This window comes from Ammospiza caudacuta, chromosome 2 (genome assembly GCF_027887145.1).
Source record: "Ammospiza caudacuta isolate bAmmCau1 chromosome 2, bAmmCau1.pri, whole genome shotgun sequence".
NCBI lineage: Eukaryota > Metazoa > Chordata > Aves > Passeriformes > Passerellidae > Ammospiza > Ammospiza caudacuta.
Genome location: NC_080594.1, coordinates 10,664,054 through 10,676,623, shown reverse-complemented (window position 1 = coordinate 10,676,623; position 12,570 = coordinate 10,664,054).

Here is a 12,570-nt window from a genome sequence, read left to right as displayed (position 1 = left end):
TTCCTAAAACTAAAAATCCTTTTGGAATGTTGGCTTTAGTAGTCATTTAAAGGACAGCAATGAGATGTCCCGGGAAAGGACATCTCCCCCCAGGGGTGGCAGTGAGCCTGCCCTCCAGCCCTGGGACAATCCTGTCCTCCTGTGCCTTGGCAAAGCAAGCCTTGTCTCCCCCATGTCTCATGAGGGCAGATTGAAGGTGGGGCATTACCAATCATAGATGTAGGCACAATTATATTTTAAGTGTATTAGTGCCTTCCATGTGGCACAGGTAATTTGCAATTACAATCACTTCCCCTTAGTTGTTGCACTACAATCTATTGGCAAATTACATTTCCTAAGGCCTAGAAACATTTTTTTTAAATCATACATGAAACACAAGGGTTTTGGTTTCTTGATGGTTAATTGCTGTTTTACTTTTACACTAACTCCTAAGTTGTTTTTCCTTGTCTCCTATCACCTTTGAAACCAGTGTACTGATGGTATTACCCAGCAATCCTCACCTTCTTATGCTGGAAAACACAAAAATACCCAGAAAGGCACTGAAAAATCACACAGCCATTGATTAGTTGAAAATGAAAATGTTGATGGAGCTTCCACTCCCTGAAGTTGGTAGGAAGGTGGTGTGGTGGGCTGTGAAAGCAGGAAGGAGCTGAGTCCCTTCTGGTTTTCTGCTGCTGCCTGACAGGGCGTGTCTTCTTCCAACCTGCAGTTCTGATGAATCAGAAGAAAAATTCCTTTTAATAGAGAGCATTGGATTGGCTATAATGAGCCCTTATTTGAAAATTCACTGTATGTTGTTCCTTTTTCCTAATGTTTCTGCAAGTGTATAAACTCAGATTCTTATAAAGGAAAGAATCAGGTGATTTGCAGCTTTAAAGTTGTATATTTTGCTGTCTAGGCAACTTACAGTAGTTAGGTCACATTATGATAATTAGCCTATTTATAAGTTAGCTAATGGAGTTCTTTGTTTTAAGCACAATAAATTCTAAAATTAGTGAATAAAGCTAGAAGCCCGTTTTAAGATCCATTTAGATGAAAGGTGCTATATAATTTTAAAGCTATTAGAAATGATTGAAAGATGTTTTCACAACTGCTGCTAGATTGCATGGGAATGTGGAATAGCATTTCAAAAGATTTCAAAATTAATGTGGCTGTGGGTGTGCTCTGGAGAACTGCTGAACCTTCACTACAGCTTCCTTTTTGCCTGCTGCTGACTATGGCAGTGTTTCAGTAATCAGGTACTCATTTTCATGCTAACTTTCTTCACTTTCAGCCCTGAGTCTCCCAGCCCCTCTGAAAAGGTATTTCATACTTTTTAAAACGTGTGTGTTTTTATATATATCTTCACACACATACACATATATTTCAACACTCCCATTTAATATTGATTTATTCTAAATAATCTGGTTAAAAAAAATTGGTTTGGGGTGGGCATCCAGGTGTATCTTAGACTCCATTGAGTGCAAGGTCTCCAAAACCAAACTATTCTAAAACTTGAAAACAAACCAGACTTCTATATTATGACATGGTAGGACACACCAGTTATATTGTCATGGTAAAGATTGTGTTTCTCATTGCATTAAACGCAGTGATTCTGGTTCCTTATTTATGTATGAACAGCATGTTCTTCCGATAATGATGATATTTGATTTAAAAAAAAAAACTGGTAAGGATGCATTTGCTGCTGAATCTCTTAATTATATTGACCTAACATTTACTTTCAAATAAGCACTTTAAGAGATTTTTTTTTCCATCTGTCAGACTTTTTTTTTTTTTAAGTTGTTTTTGAAATGTTTTGCTAGTGGAGAGAGATGCAGTTCTTTAATGTCTCCTCACAATTAAAGCTAATGGAAATATCACATTTGTGCTTAATGTAAAGTAGTAGCTTTAAATAATTAACTCTCTTTGGATGTGTTGTAGATGATAGATATATGGGTCTCTTCTGCCTAAAAAGTTGCTTCAAAGTTTCTATAGAAGGAAAATAAAAAGAAACTTTTGAAAGATGTTCTAAGACTTGGGAACAGATTTCAGCAATTCTCCCTATAATAATCCAGGAGTCTCATTTTTCAAAGAAATCTTATTTTTTTTTGAAAAAGACTCTTGACAATATTAGTTAGTGGTGAACTCTTAGATTTTCAAAAACTATGTTGGAGTTAATCCTTCACTTCCTGTTGGCTTTTCTTTATGGAGTGTCTCTCTTCTGTTGGGTCTCTGTGCATCATTCCTATGCTATGCAAAGAACAGGAGAATGAGATCAAATAACAACCAAGAAACTAAATTGATTGTGTAACCTGCACTTTGAAAACTGGTTAACTGAAAGCTTTCTATTTTTTTTCAAGTTTCATTTCATTAACTCTTCCACTGGGTATATTTTTATTTCTTTTACATTTCTAGCATAGTGAATACCTAGGGGTGAACCCAATAGAATTATTACATCGTTTAATAGAATAGGATGTGACATGATGCAACTTGATATAGTGCCTGAAAATAGCAAGATACAATACATTGCAGAAGGCATTTGGAAATTCTGAGCACTGCAGGTAGAAAATAGCCAATTTCAAATCTGACATGTACATATCTTCATTTTTACTCTCTAATTATGCCATAAACAAGCCTAATTCATGATAGCACTTTGAAGTAGTTGGCAATTATTCTTTTCAGACTAAAACATTACCTGAGGCAGCAAGACTTTCCCTTCTTCATACATCAACATGTTATTGTGTTAATGTGCTTATTATTGTACCATTTTGATTGAAAATGCTAATTATGATTGTTCTTGAACTTAATGTGATTTTTCTGGCTGACAGTGACCATTTAATAAATGGGAACAACTTTTCACTACAAGAGCTATTAGTCTTTAAAAGGGAACTGCTCTTTCTTTTCAAAGAATCCTAACATTACTTCCCTGGAACAAAATCTTGCCTCATCATACTTTTAATGACACTATAGGAGGGTGTGGTAATCCCCAAATACTCACACTGGTAGGGATTTAAAGGCAATGTGTTCAAAGAAAAGTAAAGGATAAGAAAAAGTTCATAAATAACAAGTCAAGGGCCAAGGTTAGAACACTCTATTTTTTAATCTGTTTAATGAAACGTGAAAAAACCTCTTGTAGTTTGATTTTAAAGTTATATGTCTGCAAGTTAGGACAATTTGTGAATAACTGCACCTTTTTATTCTGTTGAATAAAAATATTCTCTGTAAAAAAAGAAAAAGGAGCAGTTGATAATCCAACCCACCTGGAAGCAAAACTGGAAGTCAATGTCTGTGTAGAATCAGTGTAGACAAGTCAAATTTTTGCAAAATAAAAACTCAGCTGTGTGAACTGATTTTTTTTTTTTGCTACTATTCATAAAGCTGAATTTGTGCCTCGACCATTGTTGAGAAGTTGGCCATTGATGTTTGGATTAATTATTTTGCTATGGCAGATTAAATTGTGGCATTTGGCCTTTGTGAGGGCAGGAAGGGTCCTCTGGAGCTGCGTTATGCTCTCTGAAATCAGAGAGATACCACCCTAATTAAACACACAGGAAGTATCTTTCCAATCTCATTTAGCATTATTATTTCAGCGTCCCCCTTAACCCACAGCATAATTAATTAGCATTAGAGCCATATGCTCGTGTTGTGTGCTCAGTCCTCTGAACAATGCCCATGCTTCTGTAGGGCTTCCCAGTGTTCTGCCCTGTCCAGGTGTCTGGAGGGGGATGTGGAGGGGATGCTCTTGGAGGGAGAGCATTTTTGTGCCTGGGGGAAATGAGTTTGGGGGAAACAACAGTGAGAAATGCAGTTACAGCCCTTTGTGGGTAAAACTGTCAGCAGATTCTGCACCTCTGCTCCAATATGGTGAGATCCCACCTGGAGTGTTGTGTCCAGCTTTGGAGTCCCCAGCACAGGAAGGACATGGACTTTTGGAGCCAGTCCAGAGAGACCATCAAGATGATCAGAGGGATGGAGCAGCTCTGCTGGGAGCAAAGGCTGTGAGAACTGGGGATTGTTCAACCTGGAAGAGAGCAGGCTCTGGGGTGACCTAATTGTGGCTTTCCACTACCTGAAGGGAGACCACAGGAAAGATGGAGAGAGACTCTTTACAAGGGCATGGAGTGATGGGACTCCCAGGGATGGGAGTGGCTTCAAATTGAGAGTAGGTTTAGGCTGGATATCAGGAAGAAATTATTCCCAGTGAGGGTGGTGAGGCCCTGGCACAGGTTGCCCAAAGAAGCTGCGGCTGCCCCATCCCTGGAAGTGTTCAAAGCCAGGTTGGATGGGGATCTGAGCAACCTGGGATAGTGGAAGATGTCTTGTTCCAACAAAGATGATCCTGAAGGTCCATTCCAAACTAGGCCACTGTCTGATTAGCAGGGTTGAGAAAGAATAAATGGAAGAAAATAGCTGCAAATTTTTATGGATGGGCAAGACAGCCTGGTGTTGATCTTGCATGGAAAAGATAATGATGAGCAAGAGGTTTTTTGGTCAAAAATCATTGCTATAAGGCTCGTGGCAGTTTGGAGACAGAAGGAATTGGTATGAGTATAGAGAAGATGAAAAATATGTTGTTTAGCTAAAAAATAGTACAGGAGCTGCAGCCCCATGATCACAAAGAGACTGAGAAGTTCAGGCTGCTGGAGATCTGAGTAGTGCCCCAGCAGGGTCCTCCTCTCAGCATTGATTACAAAAGGAGGTTTGGGCTAGGAGGGTCCTAATTTAGACCTCTCATGCAAATGTTGATATCTGCCAGGGGTTTGGGATGGAGTCTTGCTATTTCTGGTTTTGTTCAATCTTTGTGCAATACAGCACCAGTCTGGGTTTCTAAACTTTGATTACTGTTCTAAGTATAAATAATAATAATGGTTCCTGCTGTAATTTAAGATATATTGCAAACAATCTAAGGGCTTCAGTTTTTCATTGATAGGAAAATGTGCACCATAAAGTAATATCATGCATAGGAATAGAAAATATATTAAAAAATAAATTAATCCCTGTTTAAAATAAATTATGCTGTAACTCAGCAAGTTTTCGATTACTGCGGAAGCAAGATATCTGGGACACTTGTGGGATATTTTAGCTTTCCTTTATTACATATTTTCAGTTTAATACTGGTTATCAGTGCTTAATAAATGCACTGCCTTTAGGTCTTGGGTGTGTTAATTATTGGCTGTATTTATTGCTACTGGTATTTTCAGATTTGATTGTGAGTGGGGACCTCCTGGGACAGATGGTGTGGTGAAGTCACCAAGTGATACCTAACTCCAGAGGAATTAAGGCTTTCCAGGTCTCACCTGGTGAAAACCTTCTCTTGCTTTGACTTGCTTGAATTCCCTGCTTGCATTTTTGCCTGGGATTCTTGCCACCAGCGAGTGCTCAGTTCAGCAGCCAGACCTTGCCCTCAGCACCTCCTCTGGTGGCCCCTGTGCTGTCACATTTGGTTGTTCTCTGCTGCTGCTGCCCTGAGCAGAGCCCTGGTGGGGTCAGGCAGGGGCAGAGCTGAGCCTGGTACGGCTCATTGCCCTCAGTGCTGCTCAGCTGGGAGGCAAGGAAGGGATGGGGAGGGACAGCTGTTACCTTCATGGTGTCACAGCATCCCCCTGAACCTTGGAGAGCACAAACCCACTTTATTCACTTGCCTTTTAATGCGCAAATTTAGCATCAAGGCCTGGCATTCTTGTGGGCTTTCAAGGAATATTCACTTAAGTATACATTCATTTTGCAGACCTAAAATGAAGTCAAATATCCTGTGCCGCTATACCTAAGTGCACTATGTTGCATTTTAGAGTGTTTCAAATGTTTTTACTCTACAAGAATTCAATTCATCTCTGCTCAGAAAAAGACAGAAAATAAAATGAGTGTACAAGGTCTAGGCAAAAATATATGGGATTACAGTGTGTGAAATTTTGCTATTTATAAAAAAATAAATTTAGTCTTTGATACGTGGAAATTTTTAATACCACAAAAATTCTCTGGTATTCCCTCCAAAAGTCTTTATATATAAATGTCTATATATGTATATGATTCTATAATAAATGCACAGTGTAGTATTTGTTCTAATTAAACTTTAACGATGTTTTAAAATTCCTTTAAATGCAAAAAAACCCCTCTTAGTTGGTTAGAGCAGTTGGCACATGATTATAGTTTATCTGATAGATCATATATGTGTCTGCTCCAAAATACATCTTGTGGTATTTTAGTTGTGGAGTATTATTTAAAGGTCTCCTAGGGAGATGAAAGAGTCTGAACACTGTGTTGTCATTTCCCTCTTTGGTTTCCTAGGGGCACATCAGCAGTCATGTTCTCTTCTACCCACCAGTTTTGGAAAAGGTGATGGAAAACACACATTTATTAGGGAAAGGAGACATAGGGAAACCCACAGGTGCATAGTATCTACAGGTGACTCGTGATGGGATTGCTCTGCCATGCTCATAATTTCCTTCTGACTGCAAAGTGCCATCAAATCCCATTTAAGACAATAAAATGGAGCTGTATGCATGAGCATCTGGTTGTTAAAGTTAAGATCATGGGTGACAAACAAGTGTAGTACCAACAATATGGCTTTCTACAGAGCCTCATCCTGCCTGCCTTGAACAATTCCAGAGGTGGAGCATCCACAGTTTCTCTGGACAGCCTGTGCCATGGCCTCACCACCCTCACAGGAAATAATTTCTTCCTATTTTTTTTAATGGTAAAACTGGCTCCTTCTGTATTAATATCTTAATTTTTTTAATTTATACTAAAGCAAACCCTAAAATTGAAAAATCTCTTAACTACCACTAAAACCAGTATTTTAATGTCATTTTCTTGGAAACTGTACCAGTTACAGTCTTTGTCATGTGGCTGGTATTTCAAACAAGAACATCTCCTCACAATTAACTACAAGTGCTGTGAGGGATGATTCTAAAAGTCCCTTCTTGCCTTAAAATCTATTCATTGGAATAATCAGCACATGGGCCCTTCTAAGCCTTTAGGATTGCTGCAGCAATTTGCATACTTAAAAAATGCTGATAATATATACTGTAGTGTGAAGATACCAAAGACTTAGATTAACCATTTTAAAAGGTTTTGCATTGTTTGAACACTGCAGTCTGCTGTAAGTCTGCCTGAAATTAGGGCACTCTGCTGTGTAGGATAAGGTGGCAACATCATTTTATCTCAGGCTCTGGGCTGAAGTGAAGCACATATCCTAAAACAGGTCACCTCCAACAGTGAATATAAACTAACTCCTAAATTGTTCATTACAAAGCTGACAGGCTGATTTGCCTTTATCATGCACTTGTTAATCTGGGTCCTTAAATGAAAACTGTGCATGGCTTTGGGTGAAATGCTTTGCAGCTAATGGCAGGGATTGGTTTCTCAAAGCCCTCCTCTAAATCATGGCTTCAGCTACAAACTGCCCAAGTCTTTAGCTCAGTTTGCATCTCAGCTGCTTCTTTGTAAACTGTCCAGTCTTCTTTCACGTGTGGTGAGAGTGGAGCCTTAAGGAACTAAAAGTTGTGCAGGTACTTTGATAATAAAAGCTACATAAATATGTAGATAGATTAACATATGGAGGAAAATGGCATCTGCTCCGACAGTGATAGGAGTTAAGAGCCAAAATCTGACAAGGTTTTTGTGCTTATTAAAGAATTTCTACCATTACCTTATTGCAAGCTTACAGGAAACATCTGCTTACAATTTTGCATTTTTATTCATCTTACATAATTCTCTGTTTTCTGAAGCGGCCACATGGTACTGTTATTTTATTTACAGTTATGTTAAGCAGACTTTGCAAAGCAAGGGGAAATCAGGTGTTGGGAAGGAGCTGGAGTCTTTGGATGCCATCAAAGGCCTTCTAAAGCAGGTTCCTCTAAGGTTCTTGTTCCTAATTGCATGTACAGATGTGTCCTGAGGAAGCAATATCTGTCCTTACCTATCTTCAGTCTTTGCATCTGGAAGTCTTATACGTACAGCGTAAGAGTTTTTTATCATTATCTCTGGCTTGTGTGCAGTCTGCTCTACAATAGGTGTGGGTTTGTTGTGTTTGGGGTGTTTTTCTTCCCCCATGGAAAGTGGTATTCTTATTTTGAAAATTCAGCCATGTTATTTTCCAATGCTGTCCATACTCTGATATATGATAATAATCTCTTGTAAAGAATTACTGCTAATGCTGAAAAACTAGCAGAATGCCATATTGTAACTATAAATTGTGCTTGACAGGGATATTGATCCAAAGTTTCTGCTTACTTTACTTGTGCTTACTTCAGGAAGAGGAAACCTAGGGATTTACCTAGGATTGCCTGTTGCCTATTTCAACAGAAAAATGCTCTTCCTCACAGAAAAAATGAGTTTTAAGGGGTTTTTATGCTTCATGAGGAGCAGTAGAACAGAGACTGAAATCTCCTCTACAGTACTAGACCATCTACATTGGTCTGGCTGCTCAAATAGGTACTTCAGAGGTGCCACCCATGGGTTTGTGAGGATCTGTGCCGAGCCCTGGGTCTGACAGCTGGGCTGAGGAACATGTTCATGTCCTTGGTGTGAGACCAACACCTGAACTTAATTTTGGACTACAGGTTTTCAGTGAGGATCCATCAATGAGGGAGCTTAACAGGATGCTAAGAGCACTGCATCAAGAAACTCCGTGGACTTGTGATCTACTCATGAGCAGCCCATGGACCAGATGAAGTCCAGTTATCTATTGCAGTTCATTTCATGAACTGTATTAATCATAGACTTAATTTTGGCTTGTAATTTACTGATCTGATTTGCTCTAGATTATTAGGGCTTGAAGGCCAAGTCAGATGCCATTTAGAAGCAGTTTCCCTTGATTTGCAATTGGATTTCTAAACTGACCTACAACCTTGCTAACATAGTGTTAATGAACCACACGTGGCTTGCATAGAGAAAAATGCAGAACTAGAGGTTTTTACAATTTTGCTAGAATAAGATTCTTATCTTTAATTCTTTTTGACATTTAACTTGTACGAATCTCGCATATGTATACCTTTGGGGGAAATTACATCTCTTAATTTATAAATATCTCCAATCATGTAGCATCTCTCATTTGAGAAACTGATAAAATATCAGAGGAAAAAGTAGGCAACTGAACCAATGCAACATTGATAAATGTTACCCGTATTTTCTTAGTCCTGTGCCAACTGTTTGAGGTACATGGCACTGGGTATCTGTCATTTGATGTCATTATGGTGAAGAAAGGTATTTTAGTGAAGAAACACACTGTAAGATTAAAAAAAAAAAAAGTACTCTGTCTACTCTATATAAATGCATTTAATAAATAGCTGCTTTAAGAAGATAAAAATAAATGTCCCCCATGGGGACATGGGGATAGCATAGGATCAATTATGAAACCAAAGAATTAATCAATGAGCTATAAAAGGAACACAGGCTATTGAGGAATATCTGTTAGAATTCAGAATTACTGCATGCAATCATAATGTATATGCAAATTCTCCAAGCGTATAAGGAATTATGGCAAATCTAGTAATTGTTTCCTATCATTCTTAAACTCTATTTTTATGCTTTTTAAAATTACTTAAAGTTGCAGAAGATGTATTTAAAAAGCCCCACCCTCTGCCAGCTGCACAAAGAGGTCAGAAATAGTATATAATTATTGCTGAGCTAATTGCTGGGTGCTAACATACATATAGACATACAGTGTTCAACTCAGACATTATCACAATAGTGGACAATTAGGGCAAATTCAGTGACAGATGAAATGCAAATAGAATTTATAAACCTAGTACTCTACTGGATTTTTAATTTTTTAATAATCTTAGAATAATTGTCACTTCTATCTTTACCATTATGAATGCAATCTAAAAAAGGTGGCTACATCAGAATAACAGTTGCAAAATTTTTTTTTTTTGAAGACTATGCTTAAACTCAAAACTACTTATTGTAAAAACAGATTTTAGACACAGACCATGTGTTTTCTTCTAATGTTTATTTTTTTGAAACAGAGGATCTGAGGATTAGAAAGAAAAGTGGTTTTTGGAGAATGTTCTGCTGTTTAATTCTTGACTTCAAACTATCTTCTTGAATTACCAGTTTCAGTAAAATATGGAATTCTTTGAAATATGTCTTTTGATATTTTGTAGAAGTAGATTAATTTCCAAATTACTTATTTTTATGTTGAAATATCTTAAGCTGTAGGAGGGATAGATGAGAAGATAACATAATTAGAAGAAATCTATGGCAACAGTCTGTGCACTTCACGAAGCTTAAGAATATTATGTCCCTTCCCAAACTTTAAAAATGTTCTGTAGCAACACAGCAATAACATGAAAATCCAACAGTCTCACTGCCTTTTTTATTTATGAATGTTGTTTAAAAATGTCGAAACAATGGAAAAAGAATTCTTCTGTGCATGTTTAGATATGTGTTTCTCATGGTCATGAGAAACAAGAACATGGAGTATTATTTTAGGGGTTTTGATACAGGCGGTGCATGGCCCAGCTATACTTAAGCTTGAAAGAAATTACTGCTCTACAGATATATTCTGTTTGGGGATTAATTACACCTATTGGAGTTTCCTTAGAGCTTTAAAAGTCAAAGAATTCACAGGCAGCTAAAATCACTTGAAAACTGGCATGTGTATATTAAGGAGTAAGAAATAATTTTAATTTTCATTTAGAGAGAAGAAGGAGAAAAGTCAGACAAGACAGAGGCTATGTTTAAAATCTGAAGATAGGTAAGGACAGATTTTGTTTCCTCAGGAAACATCTGTACATGCAATTAAGAACAAGAACCTCAGAGGAACCTATTTAAGGAGCCTTTTGGTGGCATCCAAAGACTCCAGCTCCTTCCCAATACCTGATTTCCCCTTGCTTTGCAAACCACAAGCACGTCTTCAAAGTCTTCTACAAACTTCTGTTTGTTTCTTCAAAGTTTATGATTTATTCTTCACTCAATACAGTGGATGTGATTTATTGCCTGTTTCACAGAGGGAATGAGACTTAAATTGCTAAAGGTAGATGTGGGCAAAGCTGGGAGTAAGTGTGTGACGATTGATTTCAGGGATAAAAGGAAGCTTTATGGGGGCTGTGTCTGATAAGGCTAACTCTACCTGGACAGGAAAAACCTTCTCAATATGAGCCCAGAAAGATGGGCTTTGAATTGAACAATTAGCAGTGAAAATGACACTCTGAGTTTTAAGCTGAAGACTGTAATATTGATCTAAATTCCAGAGAAGTTAGTAAGTGTATGCCACTTGCTTTCACAGATTTCATGTGGTTTTCAAGGCTGTCAGCCAGGACAATGACTGGGGCTCTCAGTAAAAGGGGGAAGGTTGATGAAACAGAATAAAGAGGTGAAAAATTGCCCAGCCTCTCAGAGGAGGAGCAGGGCTTGCTTCAGCCTAAATCTGAGACCAGATCAATTGCATGCGTGACTGCTCCCATTAAATGCTCATGCAGGTAGGACCTGATGATTTTGACTGATCAGAAACTGAAAGAATCACAACTCAGCATTTGTGACTTCTTGCCATTATTCAAAATCCAGTTTAAAAGGGAGAAGTGAGTTGACACAGTATTGCAGTGTCCAGTGCTGATTTAGAGAATCCTTTGCATCCCACTGTCCAAAGCTGAGCTCGTACAGATGTCAGGATTCAGTTCACAGCCCAAAATCCCTCCAGTTCACCTCGAGGCATGTGCAGTGAAAGGTCTGCTCATGTCAGCCCCCTGTGTTTGCCCTGGCTTCCTCTGGTGCCTGTCAGGGCACAGGCTTTGACTTTAGCCTTGGCACTGTGCTGGAGAGGCCTCTGGTACTCAGGAGAAAGCTTGTAGTGAAAACACACTTCTCAGGTACAAGAATGATGCTTTTAGCCATTTATGCTGCCCCTGTTGAGACCCTGCACCCCTGACCTGACGGTGGTTTTCTCCTGTTAGGTGTATCTGTAGTGAGCTGTTTGAAGCCAGAGGAACTGGCTCTGCACTGGGCAGAATTTTCTGTGCTGAGGGAGAGAGCAGAATTATTAGCAGTTAAACATATAGGCAATGACCTTATTAAAATCGGTGTACCAGGAAAAGCTACTGAAGTGCACTGCCTTAGTCATATAATTTAGGTGCCTCAATGAAATATGTATATGTATGCAAATTCCCAGTTGCTTCACTCAACCTGAGCAAGGTGTGGAGAGCAGAGATTTGATGCACACTGCTGTCTGTGTGTGCAAATGCATGCACACTTGTTTGAACACCTGGGCCTTGGAGGAGAACTTCTTCTGCCTTCCTGGGTGGTGGTGGTCTGCTGCTGTGCTGGCTTGTCTTTGGAAGCTGCTCTGTCTTACAGTGCCATGATAAATTACAGCCCTTGCTGATTATCTGCTGTCATCTGGCCCCTGGTCAGCCAAGTGAAACCAATGAAAGATCACATTTCTTCCTACTGTGCTGCTATAACACATCCCCAGGATGCTGTAGGCAAAACCCTCGTTATAAATTGTTTTATTCAGTCATGCTTATAATGCTACCTCTGCTGAGCCTGCAGCACAGGATATCCAGGTAGAGAGGAATAGCCCAACTCTAATTTTGCTCCACATATTTGATCCTCTGATAGCAACAAAAGTTCTTTGCCTCTTTGTTTGATATT